The sequence below is a fragment of the Miscanthus floridulus genome, chromosome 13, assembly GCF_019320115.1.
Source record: "Miscanthus floridulus cultivar M001 chromosome 13, ASM1932011v1, whole genome shotgun sequence".
NCBI classification, from domain to species: domain Eukaryota; kingdom Viridiplantae; phylum Streptophyta; class Magnoliopsida; order Poales; family Poaceae; genus Miscanthus; species Miscanthus floridulus.
The window spans coordinates 74578299-74598579 of NC_089592.1; the positions used below are offsets into that span (position 1 = coordinate 74578299).

The 20281-nt window shown below is 48.0% G+C and overlaps 2 long non-coding RNA genes across 2 annotated transcripts; both read left to right on the plus strand.

Moving 5' to 3' along the window:
* The first annotated feature begins 1871 nt into the window (after window positions 1–1871).
* Window positions 1872–2751, plus strand: LOC136500464 (uncharacterized). The gene is made up of 3 exons (XR_010770044.1): window positions 1872–2328; window positions 2469–2541; window positions 2655–2751. It is a non-coding gene; the product is annotated as an uncharacterized lncRNA (long non-coding RNA).
* Window positions 2752–3473: 722 nt separating this feature from the next.
* Window positions 3474–4026, plus strand: LOC136501075 (uncharacterized). Its single transcript, XR_010770160.1, has 3 exons — window positions 3474–3618; window positions 3701–3909; window positions 3997–4026. It is a non-coding gene; the product is annotated as an uncharacterized lncRNA (long non-coding RNA).
* The last annotated feature ends 16255 nt before the right edge of the window (window positions 4027–20281 follow it).

Here is a 20281-nt window from a genome sequence, read left to right on the forward strand (position 1 = left end):
GGTTATGGTCCTTTGCCTGAAGAAGAAATACTTGTCACACAACTAGGCTACGGTGGAGATGAGGAAGAGAATCCGGTTGCCGATGGTGAGGGCAATCATGATAGTGATGAAGATGATGATGATTATGTAATTGTTGATGCAGAAGAAGGTTTGGACGACGCTAGCAGAGACTTTTCTATTGAGGATGAGCTTAGCGACGAAGATGATCTTAGTAGTGAAGAAGACTTTGGTGATGCTAGGGCTACGAACCGTTTTGACATGAAGATAGCTGGAGATGATGAGTCCTTCTTAGAGGAGATAGCCGAAGACTCTGATGACGATCGCCCTGTTGGTCGTCTGAATTTAAGGGAAATAGAGATATTGTCTAGGGTCTTGCCTTGGAGAGATCCACTAGTTGGTGATTTCGAGGACCTTAGCCATGGTCATAGGGCAGTAGCTGATGGTGGGCAAAGTGATACAACTGTGCCTGATGTTAGCGGTTGCCTCATCATACGGAAGGGCATATTGTTTGCTACCATGGATGAATTGAAATCATGGTTGCAAGAGTACTCCATTGTACACAACCGACCTTTTAGGGTCATCAATTCATTCAAGGAGAAGAGGTACACTGTTGCTTGTGAAGAACAACAGTGTGGTTGGAGAGTATGTGCTAGGAAGATGAAGGCAGGCAAATGGAAGATTACCTCAGTGAAGCAACCACATGTTTGTGCCACTGCTGAGGCAGAAGAGAACCATCTGCAGCTCAATTCTAGGTTCATTGCAAGGCAATTATGCCCCGTGGTGAAGCATATGCCAACCATTACGGTGTCTGCATTGGTTGAGATCATCTTCCAACGGTATAATTACTATGTCAAGTATGGGAAAGCATGGAGGGCAAAGCAGCGTGCACTGGAAATAATATTTGGAAATTGGGAAGAAGCTTATGAGCGCCTCCCTGTAATGTTGAACGCAATGAGGGCCGTAAATCCTGGGATGCACTTCGAGTATTTACCTAAGGAGGGTGAAACAAGGAATGGTAGCCAGGTATTTGGAAGGGCGTTTTGGACGTTCGGGCAGAGCATCGAAGCATTCAAGCATTGCAGGCCCGTCGTCTCAATTGACGGGACCTTTCTTACAGGGAAATTTGAAGGCACAATGCTTATTTGTATTGGGACAGATGCAGAGGACCAGCTTGTGCCATTGGCCTTTGCGATTGTTCGGAAGGAGGACACGGATAGTTGGTGTTGGTTTCTCAGGCTAGTAAGACAAGTGGTAATTGGTCTGGGACGTGATGTTTGTGTGATATCCGATAGGCATGCTGGCATTCTGAATGCCGTAGAACAAGAGATTCCTGGTTACGGCTAAATACATCACCGGTGGTGCACCAGACACCTTGCTCAGAATCTTATAAGGCGTGATCACACAAAGGACAACTTCAAATTATTTGAGGAGGTTTGCAGGCAGCAAGAGGTTCAATTATTCAAAGACAAGTTAGATGCCCTGAAGTTAGCCACAAATGTTGATGGCAGGCAATTCTTGAGCGAGTTGATGGCGTCGAAGGATAAGTGGTCACTTGCATATGACACGGGTGGTTGGAGATGGGGCTTCATGACTAGTAACATGGCAGAGATGTTCAATAGCCTTCTAAGAGGTTGTCGTGGTCTGCCTGTGACTGCTATTGCCTCATTCACCTTCTACAAGTTGAATTCTTGGTTCGTTTCGAGGAAGAAGCATGCAAGGTCTCTATGGACAGCAGGCAAAGCTTGGCCACTTTTAGCATCTCAGGAACTAGCTTTCTCAAAGAAAAAGTCTAAACGATAGAAGGGTTCATGTTTCGATCCGATCAACCATGGATATGAGATTCTAGAGGGTGGCGGAACTAACATTGGTGGTGAAGACCGTGGTGCTCGAAAACATAAAGTAGTGATCAATGAGAACAAGTGTACGTGTGGAAAACCGATCATATACCATAGGCCTTGCTCCCACATGATTACAGCCTGTCGCCTTAGACGTGTTGACCCTGAGGTCCCTCCCCGTATGGCCGCGGAGTTCTCTTTGAGGAACCTAATGAGCACCTGGAATCCTCAGTTCGAGCCATATCTTGACGAGAGTCAATGGCCTACTTATGATGGCCCCAAGTATGTGGCTGATCTTGGTTTACTCTGGAAGAGTAGAGGACCTAGGCGGCGGAAGCGGTTCAGGATGGACATGGACCGAGCCACGAAAGGTAGATCAACCACGAGTAAGGTTGGGAGACATTTTGTAGAGGACACCCAAAAGAGCCGTTGCTCTGGTTGCCATAAGCCGGGCCACAATAAGAGAAAATGTCCTGAACTACTTAGACAACAGGTATCCATTAAGCTAGCTACTAGAATTGCTTTGTGTAATGGTACATTGGTTTACTTTTGTTTTTTTTATTTTTATGTTACTTCGTACCACATACACATGCTTTAACTTACACTAATGGTTTGTCATTGCTTATGTTGCAGGATGGATCGGTTCCCCCTTCTTGATCCAAGGTTCGATGAGCACCACCGGGCTCGGAGGATCAAGAACGGAGAGGTATATTCAACAATTCGTATGAAAACACTGCATTGTTCATGTTTTGCTCTATAGTCCATGCTCTTTATAAAGTGACATGCACTAATACTTTTTCATGCTTGTTTTTTTTGCAGGTTTTGAATGTGCTGAGGCCAATGACACATGAGGCCTCTACGACCATGGTCTACGACGAGAGGTACACGCCCCTCCTGAAGGTGGCGAACCTTGCTACCATTGCTCGTGTTTGTCGTCGAGGCACTCCACCTTTCAACCCAGCGGCGCTGACGGTGTTGATAGATCGGTGGCGTCTGGAGACACACAGCTTTCACCTACCATGCGGGGAGATGACGGTCACTCTCGAGGACGTTGCCATGATCCTTGGAGTCAAAATCCGAGGATTCCCAGTGACAGGAGACACGGAGTCTGAAGGATGGCAGCAGCAGGTTGAGCACTTCTTGGGACGGCCCCTAGCGGCAGTTGAGGCTGGCAAGAAACGGCGCAGCAGTGGGGTGTCCCTGAGGTGGCTTCGTCAGCAGTTTCGGGAGTGCCCACCCAACGTAGACGCCGAGACCGTGACATACTACTGTCGGGCCTACGTCCTCCACATGTTAGGTACGGTTCTCTTCCCTGACGGCACTGGAGACACGGCGTCCTGGATGTACATCCCATGCCTTTTGAACTGGGAGGATGCCGGCAATAGGAGTTGGGGCTCGGCTATACTTGCCTTCCTGTACCGTCAGCTTTGCGAGGCTTGCCGCCATCCTGGAGGCTCGCACGCTACAATGTCAGGCTACATCACACTGTTGCAGGTAATAAAGCAAAGTTGTACAAGTTACCACTACAATTCAATGTATTTTCTTAACAAAAGTGATTAACATTCATGTTTCCACTCTTTTTTTGTAGATTTGGATGTGGGAGAGGCTTCCAGTTGGGAGACCGCATTAGCTTGATCCCCCACAACCTTGGTTTCCTCAAGGAGACGCAGTTGTCGCCCCTACCGTGGCACACCTCTACGAGCGAGCCCATGGAACATACCACGTGTCACGCCACGCGTACATCAGCTTCACCAACGAGCTGGACACCCTTTTGCCACAGCATGTAAGTTTCCCACCCTTTTGCCCTAATCGAGGATATGTGCACAAATTGAGCGTCGACTAGTTGATGACGATGTTGTGTACAGGTTCAATGGAGCCCATATCGGCGGAGGCAAGTAACGGATCTCAACTTGAGCGCCTTGTGCATGGCAGACGAGGACGTCTGGACGATGAGGACCCCCCTTATTTGTTTCTATGCAGTTGAGTACCATCTCCCTCACCGTGTAGCACGGCAGTTTGGTAGGCTGCAGCCTTCTCCGCCCGATGATTTCTCCACCGGTTGGCAGCTCCACAAGTACGTAACATACAATATTTTGTTCATTTCACATGAAAGAATCATTGAGTAGGCCTTCATATTGCCGATTTGGTGTAAAATTTGCAGGTTCAACAGACAAAAAAATAAGAAGATCACCGACTGGCAGCTGGAGCACCATCGCTACATTGATGAGTGGATGTTGATGGAGCAGAACAACATGGGCATCCACGCCGTCCATCGTGACAAGGCATTCCATGATTACCTTGTTTGGTTTGGTCAACGAACAAGGCTTCAATTGAGGCCCGCTTGGACGGAGCAAGACATTGCTGACATTGCGAGCGAGGATGAGGGCAACAACCCATATGACCAAGCTACCTGAGAAGGCAGGCAAGTTGAGATCGCCCCTGCGTTAGCCAGAGCTGTAAGTGATACAACTATTTCAATCTCTGAGGTCTTTACTGTGATAGAGACTTAAATTATTGTTTTTGTTGCATAGAGCATGGAGATAATGAGGACAGTGGCCGACCAAGGAAGGGCATTGATGATTCCTGTGGGCGATCCTGATAAGGCCTCCATGTTACGACAACACATTCAGGTAGTCTTCTCTCATTCAGTTGATGTTACATCTTTATATAGTTTTGCGACCAACCCCACTTACTAATAGTGCTTTCAAAATGCAGCGTGCCATGCATCGCCTACGAAAGGTAGCTGCACGCCTTGGATGTAGACGTTCCCCGGATGTGGCAGTCCCACAACAGCTTGGTGCTGGACCTTCTACTGCACATGTTGGAGGGACTTCATCTTCACATGGTGCACATGGTGGCATGACTTCTTCTTCACATGGTGCAGCAACTACTGCAGAGGGTGGTCAAGGACATGGTCATTATGATGATGAAGTTGATGAAGGACAGGGAGAGTATGATCATGAGTATGATGAGATTGGCATGTCCCAGCTTGGAGATGCACCCCAAGGAACTCAAGGCCCCTCCGGTTCTGGATGTCCACATAGGACGCTCAGACCAGTGGACAGGTACACTCCAGGTACCTATCCGTTTGGGAGGGGAAAGCGTTACGCTCGCCGTCCACGTTAAGGTACAAGGAGCGATAAAAGATCCAAAGACTTCATATGCTTTATTTTGTGCATGGACTATGTATGCATTGGACCTTGTACTATGTTTGTTGATTGATGAAGCATATGTATGGACTATGTTGGATGTTGAATGTGTTGGACTATGTTGGATGCTTAATGTGTTGGACCTTTTGTATGTACGGATGTTGAATGAATGTGTCTGTCGGTGTGGTCATGTGTTATGTGAATGTGTGGAACGTCGCCATGTTTGAATGTGTCGCCAGGTTGTATGTCGGGGAGCTAGCGAAGGGGACACAAAGGGGACGAAGCACGCAAAGAAGAGATGATATATTGGTGAACCCAGGGGCTCGGCGTTTAGTCATTTGATGCCGACCCCTGGTACATACTAGAAAGCAATTCACCGAAGCGCCGAGGTGCCCAAGCTCGGCGTTTAGTCATTTCACGCCGACCCCTGGTGCTTACTGGAAACCCTTGCATCGAAGCGCCGAGGTGCCCAAGCTCGGCGTGTTATGACTAAGCGCCGAGGTTCGGCCCAAACCAGGCCACGGCCGTTTCCAAACCCTAGGGTTGGCGTGGGCCGCCTCGACGCCGAGCCTCAGCCCAACTCGTAGAAAGCCGAGCCAAACCCTAGGGTCGGCGTGGGATGACTCAACGCCGAGCCTCAGCGTGCCCTAGGGTCGGCGTGGGCCGACTCAATGCCGAGCCTCAGCCCACCTCACACACGGCCGCCAAACCCTAGGGTCGGCGTGGGCCGACTCAACGCCGAGCCTCAGCCCACCTCACACACCCCAAACCCTAGGGGAGCCTCAGCTCAACACGTAAACGCCGACCCAAACCATTTGGTATATGTTGCGATCCTATTTGCATGATTCAAATGAAAAATCTTTCTCAACGATTCCTCTTCGACTAACACGAGTTATACTAATAAGAGTAGACAAGTTATATTTATGTTTGTATATTTGTTCCTACAGGAAAAACCGATTGTTGGTTCGATTTCAATCCCCTATTTTTAGGGAGACTCAAATCTTTTTTTCAGTTTGGGAATCAACCATAGTACATGAAACTTAGAGGTAGGTAAACTGCAATTTATGAAATAGCGGAGGCACAACGATTACACTCACATCAAAAGTAACAATGGCATGTCGCAAACTAAACCTAGCATGCCTTAGGGGATTGAAAGAAACAAGTGATACAGACATTACAAAGGGAACACACTCAAATAAAAACTAACAATGGCATGTTGCAAACTAAACCTAGCATGCCTTATGAGATTGAAAAGAACAACTCATACAAGCATTCCACATTCGGATTGACTAACAAATGTTGGTCCTAATAATGCTCCCACATATTGAACTGAGTTGCGCCTTCCCCATAGTATCCTCCAGTTGACGGAGGCGGTGGTGGTGGCAGTGGCGGTGGCGGTGGAGAAGGAGGTCCGTCCTTCTTATGGTTCGTGCACTCGCAGTACGGATTATTGCATAGTGCCTCCTCTGCATCATTGCTGTTGTCGTCGTCCGACTTGTCCCTGTTACCACTTCCAGGGCCATACTCTAGGTCAAAGATGCGTCCCTGTAGATATGTGATGTACTGTTGATGGGGATAGATAGGAGGAGGGTCGACCCATCTAGTGAAGCCACAGTTATCTGGACAGCTTGAATCCTGAAAACCCATCTACCAATAAGTACTACTAGAAACTACATGCAAATCTAAAAAAGGAGAGAGTTCAAAGGCAATACAAATCCTCGCGGGCATCTGAAGAAACGACGGCCTCCACCGTCACAGTCGTTGTACATCTGCACAACGCAATCCAAACCGTGGCGGCATTTTGGCCAATCTTCAATGCGCTTATCGTATGATCTAAGAGGTCTCTCACGGGTGAAGTCACTCTTCCTCTCCAAAGGAAATTCCTCTATTGCTTCTTCAAAAGAATCAGGACCCAGAGAACCCTCCCACACAATCGGAGGTCCCTTCCTCACCCCCTTTCCTCTCCCTCCACCTAAACCCTTTCCACTCGAGGAATCTCCGCTCGACATTTGCTAAAACTAAACCAGAAAACAAGTTGTGTGGATGTGGAGCAAGACATGGAGCACTATATATAGATATGAAGGCAGGTTCACCATGAATGCTACGTGACAAAAAACATGTGTGCCTACTCATTTATTGAATCTGAAAAGGCTAGATGCTTCATCTGAAAAGCCTACAACCATGACTGGTCATTTCATCTGAAAAGGCTACACCTGTGTTTTGTCACTACATCTAAATGCAGTACATCACTCTGATATTAATTCATTGCGTCTACAGATACAACAGTAAACGAATCTAGGCTTTTCAGTGAGTTTTCAAATAGACTAGTACCCCTTTCAGTGACTGCAACAGTACTTGTAGCCCTTTCAGTGACTGCAACAACACAAGTAGTCTTTTCAGTGATACAAACAGTACCACTACAATCTTCGGATAGTTAACGAAGTACATGGCATAAGACCATCTGAAATAAAATCATAGTGCATTACAACATAATAAAAAAATTCCAGGGAATAAGTTCATCTGAAATAAAAGCAGAGTGCATTACAACATAGTAAAAAAAGTCCAGGGCTACACGACATCGCTCGTGAATGAACCAAATACCTACTGAGTGCAACGAGGCCACTTTCCCTTCCTCTCGGCATCGGGATTCTCCTCCATCGCTGCCTTCGCTCGGCGCACACGCTCAATCTTCTTCTCCCTCTCCGCCCGGTACGCAGCAACACGCCTCCTTTCCTCCTCTTCCTTATGCTCCTTTTCTATAGCCTCCAGTCTGCGTCTCTGCTCAAACCTCTCCTTAACCTCCGCATCCCACTCCTTCAGGCCTTCTAGACGCTGCTTGTCCGACTCCTTGATCTCAGTGTCAATCCACTGCTCAAAGTCACACAGTGATGGAACGGTCTGCAAGAAAAACAAATTGTTACAAAACAAATAAATAAGCAATACTTAATATCACAAGAAAATTAATTAACAAAATAAAAATTCCTCACAAACGATGCACGGCGTTGTTGCTTTGTAGGTTCCCATGCATAATTGGGACACATCCAGTACCTCTGCCTATATGTTTCCTCATCTTCAGAGATGTCTACCTTGCAAGGATCACCACAAAAGCACATTGGTCGAGGAACACCTTCAGGGAGAGGCTTTAGGTCGTAGGGATTTGCCCTCTGGCGACCATAGCTACAATTGAAAGAATTTAGTCATATTAACGGAGAACCAAACCTAAACCTAGAGTTTTCTATTTGTTGCACAGATAATGAATAAACATTGGGATTACCTTGGAATACGAGCTTTACCATGCCTTGGCATCCTAACGTTATGAAGAAAACGCCTTGGTCATAACAAATTGAAATGTAATGACCAACAAATTAATAAAATACATAGTAACCCTAATGACCAACAAATAACTAACCCTAATGACACCTACAATAAATAAATAACCCTAATGACCAAAATAACTAGAAACCAAACTAACCTAACATGTTCATCACATATAACAGTTAAACAACAATGCACTCAATCATCCTAAGCCATACATTTTGCAAATGCAAACACAAATATACCAAATCACCAAACAACCATGATTCCAAATGATTAGGGACAATGTAAGCACATCTACGCGGATAGAATGGAGGAGGGGAGGGACCATTACCTCGAGGAAGCTTCGGGAGACAAGATCCGGGCACCGGGGGTCGATTTTGGAGGTTAGAGTTTCGTGGGGGCCGTGGGGGAATGGAGGAGAGGAGGAAAGAAGAAGAAGGGGCCTCGGCGCGGCCTAAAGGGTGCAGACCTCGGCGTTGAGTCGGGTCACGCCGAGGTCTGGAGGCTCGGCGTTAAGTGACCCAACGCCGAGTTGCTGGGCCACCGTGCTTTGTTGGGCCGCCTGGGCCGCGCTCCGGATGGGGCCAGAGCTCGGCGCTGAGTCCGACCGCGCCGATGTTGGGTACTTGGCGTCGGCTGACACGACGCCGACGTCTCGGACCCACGCGCCAACGTGGCGACGACGACCCCGGTCTCCCGTGACGTGGCAGTACCTCGGCGTGGAGTGACACGACGCCGAGCCTCATATCTCGGCGTCATGTGCTAAGACGCCTAAAAATGGTCTATTTTTAGAAATTGTTTTGGCGTTGGTATTTTTCTAGAAATTGTTTTCAAAAAAGATCAAAATACGAAAATTTCACCCAGGCCCTCCACCTTCCCGTGCCCTGCTGCCCTGACCTGGACCCCTACGCGACGCCTCCCTCCGTTTCATCCTCCGGGTCGGCGCCGGCGACCTCGCCTACTCATTCGAGATGGTCGTGGGCTGGGTGGGTCCTCACGTTGGCTCAGCCCTTCTCCTCCTCTGGACCGCGGACCCGACTACTAAGCGTTGGTGCCGGCCTGCCGGGGTTCTAATCCTTCCGCCGGAGTCGAGCTTTTCTCTGCGGAGCACCGCTGCCACCGCCCACCGGGCACCGGACAGACAGCGCCACACGTCTACTAACACGGAATCAGGCATTCTCTGAAAATAAATAAGTGACCAGTCGAGGGGGTCGTGGGTATAAATAAACAGGATTGATGCACGGTGAGCTCCAGTCCGTGAGGCTTCTACAGACTACAGGGTAGGAAGATGGCTTCTACAGAAAAGGGTTGATGCATACTCTCCATACCAAAAAAGAGTGTAAATCTCATTTTTCAAAGTGTCAACTAATTTAAAATTTGGCTATATTTATTATAGCCATACTAAATATAATACTACACATATTTGATTAAACTTAAAATTAGTTGAATTTTTAAAAAGCGAGATATGCATTCGTGGACATCAAATGATCAAGAAAATGAGTTAAAGGCTGAGTTGAGCCCCCACATGACAGATTGACAGAATATAGCATGCTGCTTGCTTTTAATATGAACATGAAAGGAAAGACGGGATGCTAAGAAAATACTCGCTCGAAGAACAGAACCATCATCAGATTGAAAGATGAGGGTTCAAACTTGTTCCTAAGAAAATTATAGCTAGAGCATGATGTGAATGCCTGTGAGTTTGTGACAAGTACAACGAGGGGAGTAAAGTTTATGATGTGTCATATCGGATGTTCGGATACTCATTAGAAACATTAAACATGGGCTAATTATAAAATTAATTACGGAAGTCGTGACTAATTCACGAGACAAATCTATTAAATTTAATTAATTCATCATTAGCACATGTTTACTATAGCATTACGCTGTCAAATCATGAACTAATTAGTCTTAATAGATTCGTCTCACAAATTAGTCTCAATCCATATAATTAGTTTTATAATTAGTCTATATTTAATACTCTAAATTAGTGTCTAAATATCACATGGCCTAAAGTTTAAGAGGCCCAACCAAACAGCCCCACTATTCAGGCGAACGACTAGAGCTACAGCTTTATGGGACGCAACGCATCATGTGTCTCGTCTGTAATTTCCAGTGAAATGACCATGACCAGTGGAAGCAAGTCGACGAACTAGCCAGCGTGGAGCATTTTATTCGGAATTTTTTTAAAATAATATTTTTTAATTATGAATTACAAATATAACATTTGAATAAAAAGAATTGTAAATATAGTAGCTTGTCGGGCAGCCTAGTAGCCGACTAGACCCTGGCCGTGGCTAGCCCAGCGGACCATATCGGCCCGACAGACGTGTTGGCTACCGGGCAGCCGATAGGCTCATGTCGGCCGGCGGAGGGCCGACGGGCCTAAAATATCTACATGGCCTTCTTCCTCCCTCGCGCTTTCTCTCTCTCGTCGCTCCCTCGCACGCGCTATCTGCTGCGCCGTCGCCCGCCGCCGCTCGCCCCACCGCCGCGCGGCCACCCTCCTCTCGCCGGCGGCCGCCGGATCTGGCGGAGGGCTTGCCGCCGCCGCCCCCACCCTGCCGGCGCTGCCCCAGCAGCAGCGGCCCTCGACCGGCCCTCGCAGGTACGTTCTTTCTTTTTTTTGTTAAATTTAGTTTTTTTGTTTTGTTAGATATTCTTAGTTTTGTTTATTTGTTAGATTTAGTTTTAGGATTACTTTTATTAGGGTTAGGGTTAGTTTAGTTTAGTTTAGTTTATTAGGGTTAGGGTTAGTTTAGCTTATAAGGTTAGTTTAGTTTAGTTACTTTAGTTTATTAGGGTTAGTTTAGTAAGATTTTGTTAGTTTATTAGGGTTAGATTAGTTAGTACTTTTTGGTTTTAGTTATAGATTAGTAATTAGTTTTTGTTTTTAGTTGTAGATTAGGGTTAGTTTTAGTTTTAGGGTTAGTTTTAGTTTTAGATTTAGTTTTCGTTAGATGACTTACTATATTTAGTTAGTTTATTTTGTTTAGTTAGAGTAGGTTCGCATGGTAGTTTTTTAACCGACTCGATACTTTGCACGATGCGACGAGGAATGTCGACCGATTTAGTCCCTTTTAGAATTTACCATGGCAACGGTGAAATCAGATATGGGGACAGCGGGGTAGACCTTAGCGAGTTCTAGGTGTTTGACACAAAACTGAATTCGCCGCTAGATTATAGCCGGAAACAAGTTTTAACCTGGCTACATGAATACTTGGGTGTTCCACCCTCCCAGCATCGTTTCAGGATTAGTATGTTGGTGCCTAAATTGCGGGAGAATGGATGGAGGTGGGAGCTGCATGAGGCCAGTAATACGAAGAAGTGGCATTTTCTCGTGTCCAAGGCATTGGAGTGTCATTATTGCAACATCATGCTTGTTGAGTTCCTAGATGGTGGCATGCAGGGTGAGAGTAGCAACACAGGTGTAGCAAAGGACAACTTAGAGACCACAAATGCTGAGCAAACCTATGTTTGCGAACCTTAGGCAGTTCAGAACACGATAGGGGATGGAGAACCAGAAGAGTATGGTCCGTACATGGAAGCTAACCAGGGTGAGGAGGACGAAAGAATCATGAAACAGATGGAGGCTGACGATGCGGAGCATCTTGCCTTCGTGGATGAATTTACAGGCAGGAACTTTGACGACAAGACCAATATCCCTGAGGATTGGACTCACATAGCACCAGATGGCATGATGGTCGATGATGCTCATCGTTCGTCATGGGAGTATTCAAGGATCGAGGTCAGACAAGGGCAGATGTTTCATGACAAGATTCATCTGCAGCACACAGTTCAGCGGTGGGCTTTTTCAGAAAAGAAGCAGTTTAAGGTGGTTATTTCTAACCCCATGATGTGGGACGTTAAGTGTGTGACCCCAGGTTGTACTTGGCGTATTCATGGTCATATGCCACGTACCGAGAGCAACTTCATAGCCACTATTATTCAACCACACAGTTGCTTGCTGCAGACAACGCTGATCATGCATAAGAACATGACAGCAGAATTCATGGCAAATGTAATGTACGGTGAGATAGATGAAAAAGTTGGCATGTCTCCATTTCGGATAATGCTTGCTATTCAGAATAGATATGGCTATGAGATTTCTTATGACATGTCTTTGAGAGCAAAACAGCTGGCCTTGAAGAAGAGGTTCGGTAATTACAAGGACTCATATCACTACCTGCCAACTCTTCTAGCAACCATTCAAGCGAGAAACCCTGGGACTGTAATTGATATTGATGACTACATCAATGAGAAGGGAGACCGTGTCCTAAAACGAGTTTTTTGGTCTCTCGGGTTCATGATATAGGCTTTCAAGCATTGCCGACCTCTGCTCTGTGTCGATGGCACTTTCTTGACTGGGCAGTACAGAGGTACGTTGCTAATAGCCATAGGGGTTGATGACAACAACCAGGTTGTGCCTATTGCTTTCGCCCTGGTTGAATCGGAGAACAGCGAAAGCTGGTTGTGGTTCCTGAAGTTGCTTAAACGAGCTCTCATGGAAGAAAGGGAGAATGTTTGTGTCCTACATGATCGTAATGCAGGTTTATTGAATGCAGTGGATAAATTGAAGAATGGTAGGGATCTAGAGGTCCAATGGCCCGATATACAAAGTCGCTGATGCATGAGGCATCTAGCTAGTAATTTCTACAAGCAGTTCAGGAGAAAGCGCCTGATGGACCTGTTCAAGAGGCTATGTAAGCAGAACCAGGAAAAAATTTTGATTTTCTTTGGCAACGGTTAGACGAGCTGACGACAAGCCACATGAATGAAGTGCATCATCAACCTGTTGTGGCACTAGAGGAGGAGCCGCAAGGCCTTAGTCCCGATCCTAATGAGGCTAAAAGCAAGACTCGTTGACGTAAGGGGGCAGGTCTTTAAAGTGTTTCTCAGATTGGATTAAAGAGGAGCCCGTCGAGAAGTGGTCGTTGTTGCATGATACCTATGGTGCACGCTACGGCATAATGACAACGAATCTAGCAAATGTTTACAACTGGGTGCTCAAAGGTACACGGTCGCTTCCTTTGGTTGCAATTGTGGAGGGTATCCTGAGGGGCACAATGTTGTATCTACGAGTGCGTTGTCAAGCGGCAGCCACAGTCGTTTAGAATCCACAAATGACATATTCATGGAAGATTTCCGCATACATCAAAGAGAAGAGTGCCAAAGGGTCCCTACATAGGGTGTTTCCTATTGGCAACCAGGACCTTGTGTACGAAGTCATGCTGCGTGACAAGGGCAGTCTTGGCACTGGTCCAAGCGAAATAACTATGGAGTGTCAGTTATGGACAGAGGTTAACAAGTGCGAGTGCACATGCAACAAGCCAAAGTACTACCATTATCCATGCTCACATGTGCTTGCTGCATGTGGAAAAGCCAAGATTTTGATGACTTTTGTGTCCGATTATTTCAAAAAGGAAGTTGTATTTAACACATGGTGTGGTGAGCTTCAAGGTTGGAGGGCTGTTGCTGATTTCACTAAGGCATTTCATGACTCAGACCGTTATTGGTCTCCGAATCCAGAACAAAGGGTCGACCCAAAGGGACGTCGCAAGAGGCACCGCTCCAACTTGTAGGATGGGCAGCTTCCACCAGCCCTCCGTCTTCGTACCCACGACGAGTTGTGGCTACTTGACCACCGCTGGGTTCCACGGTTTGTGTTTTTTGTACCTTGTACGTTCCTGCCCCTATGATGGGCACACTCTGGGTATCTCACGACGTAAGTATTTTGTCTATACTATTTGCTCACTTATGTTACTATTCTACTTTCAATGTTCAATAAGTTTGTTCTTTGCAGCAGAGGTGGGCAACAGGCATGGGTAGAGGCACGTACAATGCGTACATCGCTGCGTTGGACCAGCTCACAGCTGACAGGGTTCGGTGGACCCCGTACACAGGAATTGACATACACTCCCATGCTCCACGTGGCTTGTCGGAGATGTGCTACCGTGACCAGGAGCTGTGGTGCACGAGGAAACAACTGGTGTTCAACATCTTCGTTGAGTCGTACTGTCCGGAGCGGGTGGCACGTCAGTTTGGGCACACGCAGGTCTTCTCCCTTCCCCGACTTCAGCTTGATGGGTCGCACGGGTAAGTCTTGTTGTATTCATATTTCTTTTTGATGCTGGTATAGCTTTATTCATTATTAATTGTATTGTAGGATTTCAAGAAAAGGTCAAGGTATAGAGTTCGAGCAGTCGTGGGTGGATAGGGTGATGCCTTGGGTCAATGCCTGGGCAGAGGCGGCTTACCGACGTGCACGACCTAGGTGGGCCATTCGACGAGGTCACGTACTGCGAGTACTTGCGTTGGTTTCATGGAGCCACACAAGTCTGTTGCTTCCCTGTGCCGGTAGAGGCCATGCCTGCACAAACCCAAGATCACCGACACGTTAGCGATGGAGCCACCGGCTGCTTTCCATGTGCTAGTAAGTAAATTTGTAAACTACTATGTCATATCGTTACTTTGCCAATGAGTCACAACAATACATGCCTGCCTTGTAGACAGATATCTGCAGCGATGTGGGCAACGAACTGCTTTCGTATGCGTAGCGATTCGAGTAGAACCCCCAACAGTTGGTAGGATCGAGTTGGTTGCCGCCTTTCGACAACTGGGGCAACGTTGCTTGGCGGGAGTACGCCGAGCATCATGCCGCCACACCACAAACGTAGTTCACGGGCAGCAGGGTGTGCCTCCAGCTCCAGCTCCACCTCTGCCTCCAGTCGTAGGATCTGGAGGACGTGCTCGTTCTTCGCACCAGATGGTTGGAGTCCTAGGTACTTCTGCGATGACCTTCCGATTTCTTCTTGCATTATGTACATAACATGGTATATGTGAGCTTACAATTTTTTGGTAGGTGGATGTGCTTCTTGCGGTGACTACACGACGGGTACTAGCAGCTTTGGGACCTTTTACACCGACGGCACTCCTCCTTGGGGCCCCGATGAGGCCGCGCCCTCACAGCTTTCTGGTGCACCTCTGTCGACTCAGCCGACTAAGGTACGCAACCTACAGAGTTGATCCTGGCAGCACGCCTGCATCGTCGTCCAGACCTCCTCACTTACCCTACGGCGCAGGTTCGTCACCGAGGAGCACATGCCGTCAAGCGTGGGCGTCGTGCTGGTTGACCTGTACTAGTGGTATGGTTGTATGCTTGCATGGATGTGAACTAATGTACTCCTGGATTTCTGATGCCTCCAACCGTATTAGTCGATTAATCAAGTTAAATTCCCTTAGGCATGTTAGGAGTAGTGGTGGATCTCTGAACATTACAAGTATAGAGTTCCACATATGCCATTGCAAGTCGTGCTTTGTTTTCTTTCCCTAAGGCATATTAGGATTAGTGGTGGAACTACTTACCTTAGCTACCTAGAGTTCCACAAATGCCATTTAGTATTGCAACTTTGGTCCATGTACCGCGGTGGGTTAATATTACAATGTGTTTGTTCCGTCAAAAGTTTGAAAGGTTCCTTAAGTTATGGTGCGTGATGTATGTTATATGTCCAGAAAAGGAGAGCAAGTATCTTTAGTGTTGCTCGAAAAGTGGCAAAGTTTTTATGCCTGGTGATGGTTGTGTTCGGAAAATACATCGGGTGCCCTGTCGGCCTCTGGAATGCCGACAGTCCTGTCGGCCGCCCGACAGTCAGTCTGTCGGCGCCGATAGGCCGGCGTCGGCTGCCACGTTAACGTTATCGGCTCTTGAGGTACCGATAGGGTCCTGTCGGCCTTCCAGCGGCTGACGGAAATCCTGTCGGCTCTCCAGCCGCCGACTAACAGCTATGCTAGCTCCTGTGCAGTGCAACACCTGTGCTAGCTCCTGTGTGAAGCAGCTGCATGACAAGGAAAGAGAACTAGTGTAAGTACGAAACGTTTTTCTGAAAAGAAAATAACAGCTTTTGTCCTGCTCGCGAAAGAAAGTGAGAAGATAAGGCTCTCAGTGGCTCGACAATGCGGAACCAAAAATAGTATGTTCTCAGCATGAACAAAGCGGCTAACAAAGACATTCAAACAAGGCTAAATAGTATGCATTTCAGAGGATTTTCAGTTAGCCACATTTTCGTTTTCTCCTATAAAGTGTTGTAGAGTACTTGTGAGTTTTTTTTTTTGAACCAGGGACTCATGATTTATGCAATGCCGTGGTCCATTCGGAAGGTACCATAAGGCATCCTGAATAATGCGAAAGCATACAACATAAAACTAGTGCAATTGGTCAATGTTACTCTTTACCATCTTCAGGTTTAAAAGGCCCTATGTTGATTATTACTTATAAAAGGACATTATAAAATTGGGACTAAATTTAATTGCCAGAGCATGCAAAACTCGCCTATAAAATGAGCATGTTAAACTATTTATAAATAAAAGCCACGGAATCCATACGGGGAGGTCCTTTCCTACTCCCAACTGAAAGGAAAGGTTACTACTTACAATTAACTAATCGGTACAAAACAAGCATGAAGAGTATAAGCAAATAAAATATAGGGCCCGTACGCGGTACGCTACAGCTGGAAGCTGCAGCAGCTGCAGAGTTTCCAGCTCAAGCTACAATACTTTGCAGCGGGTGAAGACCAGCTGCAGCTGCTGCGGCAGGGCCATAGAAAACGCATTAACAAACCTTGTTGTGAACCGCAAAAGTAATATTCTTTAAAACTTCGTCATCCTCCACAGCCTAAAAGGCAAACAGAAAAGATATCAACGGAAAGAACAAAACACAATTGGCATGTACACAAAATCATACTTACATGTTTTGGAATGTTATCCTTGCAAATGTTAAACTAAAAATAGAAACAAACGAGAAGTCATCAGCACTGTAAAAGCAGAATCCACCATGAAACAAATGGTTGCAAAAATTGGGTGATGCATGCGAAGAAACAGAACCTGCATGGTATTGCAAGTCTTTTCTGACACCCCGGATCTCAGCTTCAATTCTTAATGCATGTTTTTGAAACATATTTGCCGCATGGATTTCCCTCAAAGCCTCTATGAAACCCATCTGCTCATTCAAGAAAGAAAACATAAATCACTCGGTATAGACAACAAGATTATACACAAACAAACATCATCAGTTATTTTAGGCCACAAGGTCAACCTTTTGCTTAGTGACTCGCTTCCAAAGCTCAAAATGAAGACGGTCCTCCATCCCTCAGTTTGAACTCACGTTTCAGGCTCAAAATATGTTGGCTAGGAACCATGAAAATGGATCTCAGATCTAGATCAGGATCTGGAAAAGCCAGAGGGCAGCTTGACCTTGGCTGCTTGTTGGAATTGCAAATGCAATGGTTTCAGTTTTTTACAATAGCACTGTCCCCTACTTTTATGGACAAGGGGTAGAGAGCATCTTCTACTTTTCTACTTTGCAGAGAAAATAAGATACAAGTGTTGACACTAGGCTTATCTATCATTCTCCCCCTAAGCCTTGTGCCGAGCACTGGAAGTGATCTGCTGTAGCCCAATCCCCTCCCTCATCTCTTGGAACTTGAGTTTTCCCAGCGACTTGGTGAGGATATCAGCCTAGCTGATCAGTGGTGGCAATGTGACTGGCCTTGATGCTCCCATCCTCCTAAGCAATCCCTGAATGAAGTGATACTTAATGCGAATGTGGTTGCTTCTTTTATGAAAGACATGATTCTTGGCCAGAGCTAGAGCAGACTTGTTGTCCACCTTCAGCTCAACCACATCCATATTCCTGCCAGAGGAGCTCTGTCAGCATCCTCGACAGTCCATAGTGCCTAAGTTGCTGCAGTGGTGGTGGCGATGTACTCTGCTTCACAGCTCGAGAGGGCCACCACCTTCTACTTGAGGGACTGCCTAGCTGACCAAGCAACCACCGAGGAAGAACATGGTCCCGGTTGTGCTCTTATTGGTGTCCACGTCAGTCGGCGAGGTCAGCTGTCGCAGTAGCCGACGAAGCAGCGCTGTGTTGGGGGCCCTGCCGTAGTGAAGACCATAGTCGAGAGTGTCCACCACGTAGCGAAGGATGCACTTGACGGGCTGTAGATACTAGCATCGTGGGCCGCTCCATGAACCTGGCTTACGTACCCGACGGTGAACGCAAGGTCCTGTCTGGGTATGAACTAGGTAGCGCAAGCTCCCGATCAGCCGCCGGTAGTGTGTGGAGTCGACCTCCTCCGCCTTGCTGTCCTGACTGAGCTTGAGCTGCTCCTCCATTGGGGTGTGGGCTAGAATGCAGCCCATCATGCCATCGAGCTCGAGGATGCGCTTGGCGTAGTGGGTTTGGCGGAGGGCGATGCCACTGGCGTCTTGGCGCACTTCGATGCCGAGGTAGAAGTAGAGGAGGCCGAGGTCGCTCATGTCAAACTTCTTCATTTGCGCCTTGAACGTCTCCATTCTGTCTCCTTCAGCGCTGGTGATGATGAGGTCATCGACATAGACGCCGACAAGCAGGACAGAGCGCCCGCTGCCCTGCCTATACACGCTGCCTCATGCGCGCTCTGCTGGACGCCCATCTTCTTGAGCATGGCATCGAGCATCGCGTTCCAAGCCTGTGGGGCCTACCGTAGGCTGTAGAGGGCCTTGCGCATGTGGTACAACTTGCCTTCTTCTCCGGCGACTGCGAAGCCCGGTGGCTAGCGCACGTACACCTCCTCCTTGAGGTCGCCGTTGAGGAAGGCGGACTTGACATCCATGTGGTGCACCCGCCACCCCTCCTAAGCTGCCAGCGCGAGGAGGACACGAACTGACTCCATGCACGTCACAGGGGCGAAGGCGTCGTCGTAGTCAATCCCCTCTTGCTGGACGAAGCAGCGCGCCACTAGCCGCGCCTTGTGCTTGATCACCGCGCCCTGCTCATCCTTTTTGAGCTTGAACACCCATTTGAGGGTGATGGGGCGGTGGCCGCCGGGCAGTATCACCAACTCCCAGGTGCGGTTCTGCTCGACAGACTTGAGCTCCTGCTCCATCGTCGACCACCACGCCGGATCACCTTGCGCTTCAGCATAAGTGGTCGGCTCACCGGAGTGCGTTAGATGAAGCTAGGCGAAGAGTCGCTCTGTCTGGCCTGAGGCAGACGGGTCGTCGAGGATGTTCGCCATCGTGCGGTACCACAGGGGCTCATCATCGTAGTAGGCGTCCAGGTCATCTTCATTGTCCTCCAGTAGAGTTGTTAACTCGATCTTAGACTGTCGACCAGTAGTCGAGGCAGGAGATGCCGCGCTCGAAGACAAAGATGGTGTGGTCGGATCGACTGCTGGTGATGTTCCTGTGGCCACCGACCAGTCTCCGGTGATCGGAGTCGGTGCCGACATGGTCCGCTACTAAGCATGAGTGGTCGACTGGGTTGCTGACGACTACCGACCGCCGCGGATGAGCTTTCGACCGCCGCCGAGGAGTTGCCGAGCTCCCCTGGATTTGGTGATGGCGAGCATGGCAGAGCTAACGAAGTGGTCGGTGAAGCTGGTGAAGTGGTCGGCGAGGCTGGTGTAGTGGTGGACGAGGCTGGTGTAGTTCTCGGTGTGACTCCAGCCCACGCATACTCGATGGTGAAGTCGCATAGAGCTACCACGGATCCATCATCCGCTGCCTTGTCCTACGGCCAGCCACGACCTTTGTCGAACACCACGTCACACGCCACTCGCACACGCTGCGTCACCGGTTCGAACACGTGAGAGGCCTTAGCCCGTTCAGCATAGCCAATGAAGACCCTCGGTGAGCTGTGATCGTCGAGCTTGCCGACATGGCCGAGCTCCTTGACGAATGCCAAGCAGCCAAAAGATGCGTAGATAGCTGACCGCCGGCTTGCGCCCATACTAGGCCTCATACGACGTCTTTTCGTCGAGCACCTTGGATGGTGAGTAGTTCAGAAGGTGCACGGCGGTCATCACCGCCTCACCCTAGTAGATCGTCGGCATACCTCGCTGCTTGAGAAGGGTGTGGGCGGTGGCGACCACTATCTGGTTGCGGCGCTCGATGACGCCATTTTGTTGTGGAGTGTATGGCATGGAGTAGTGGCGCTGAACC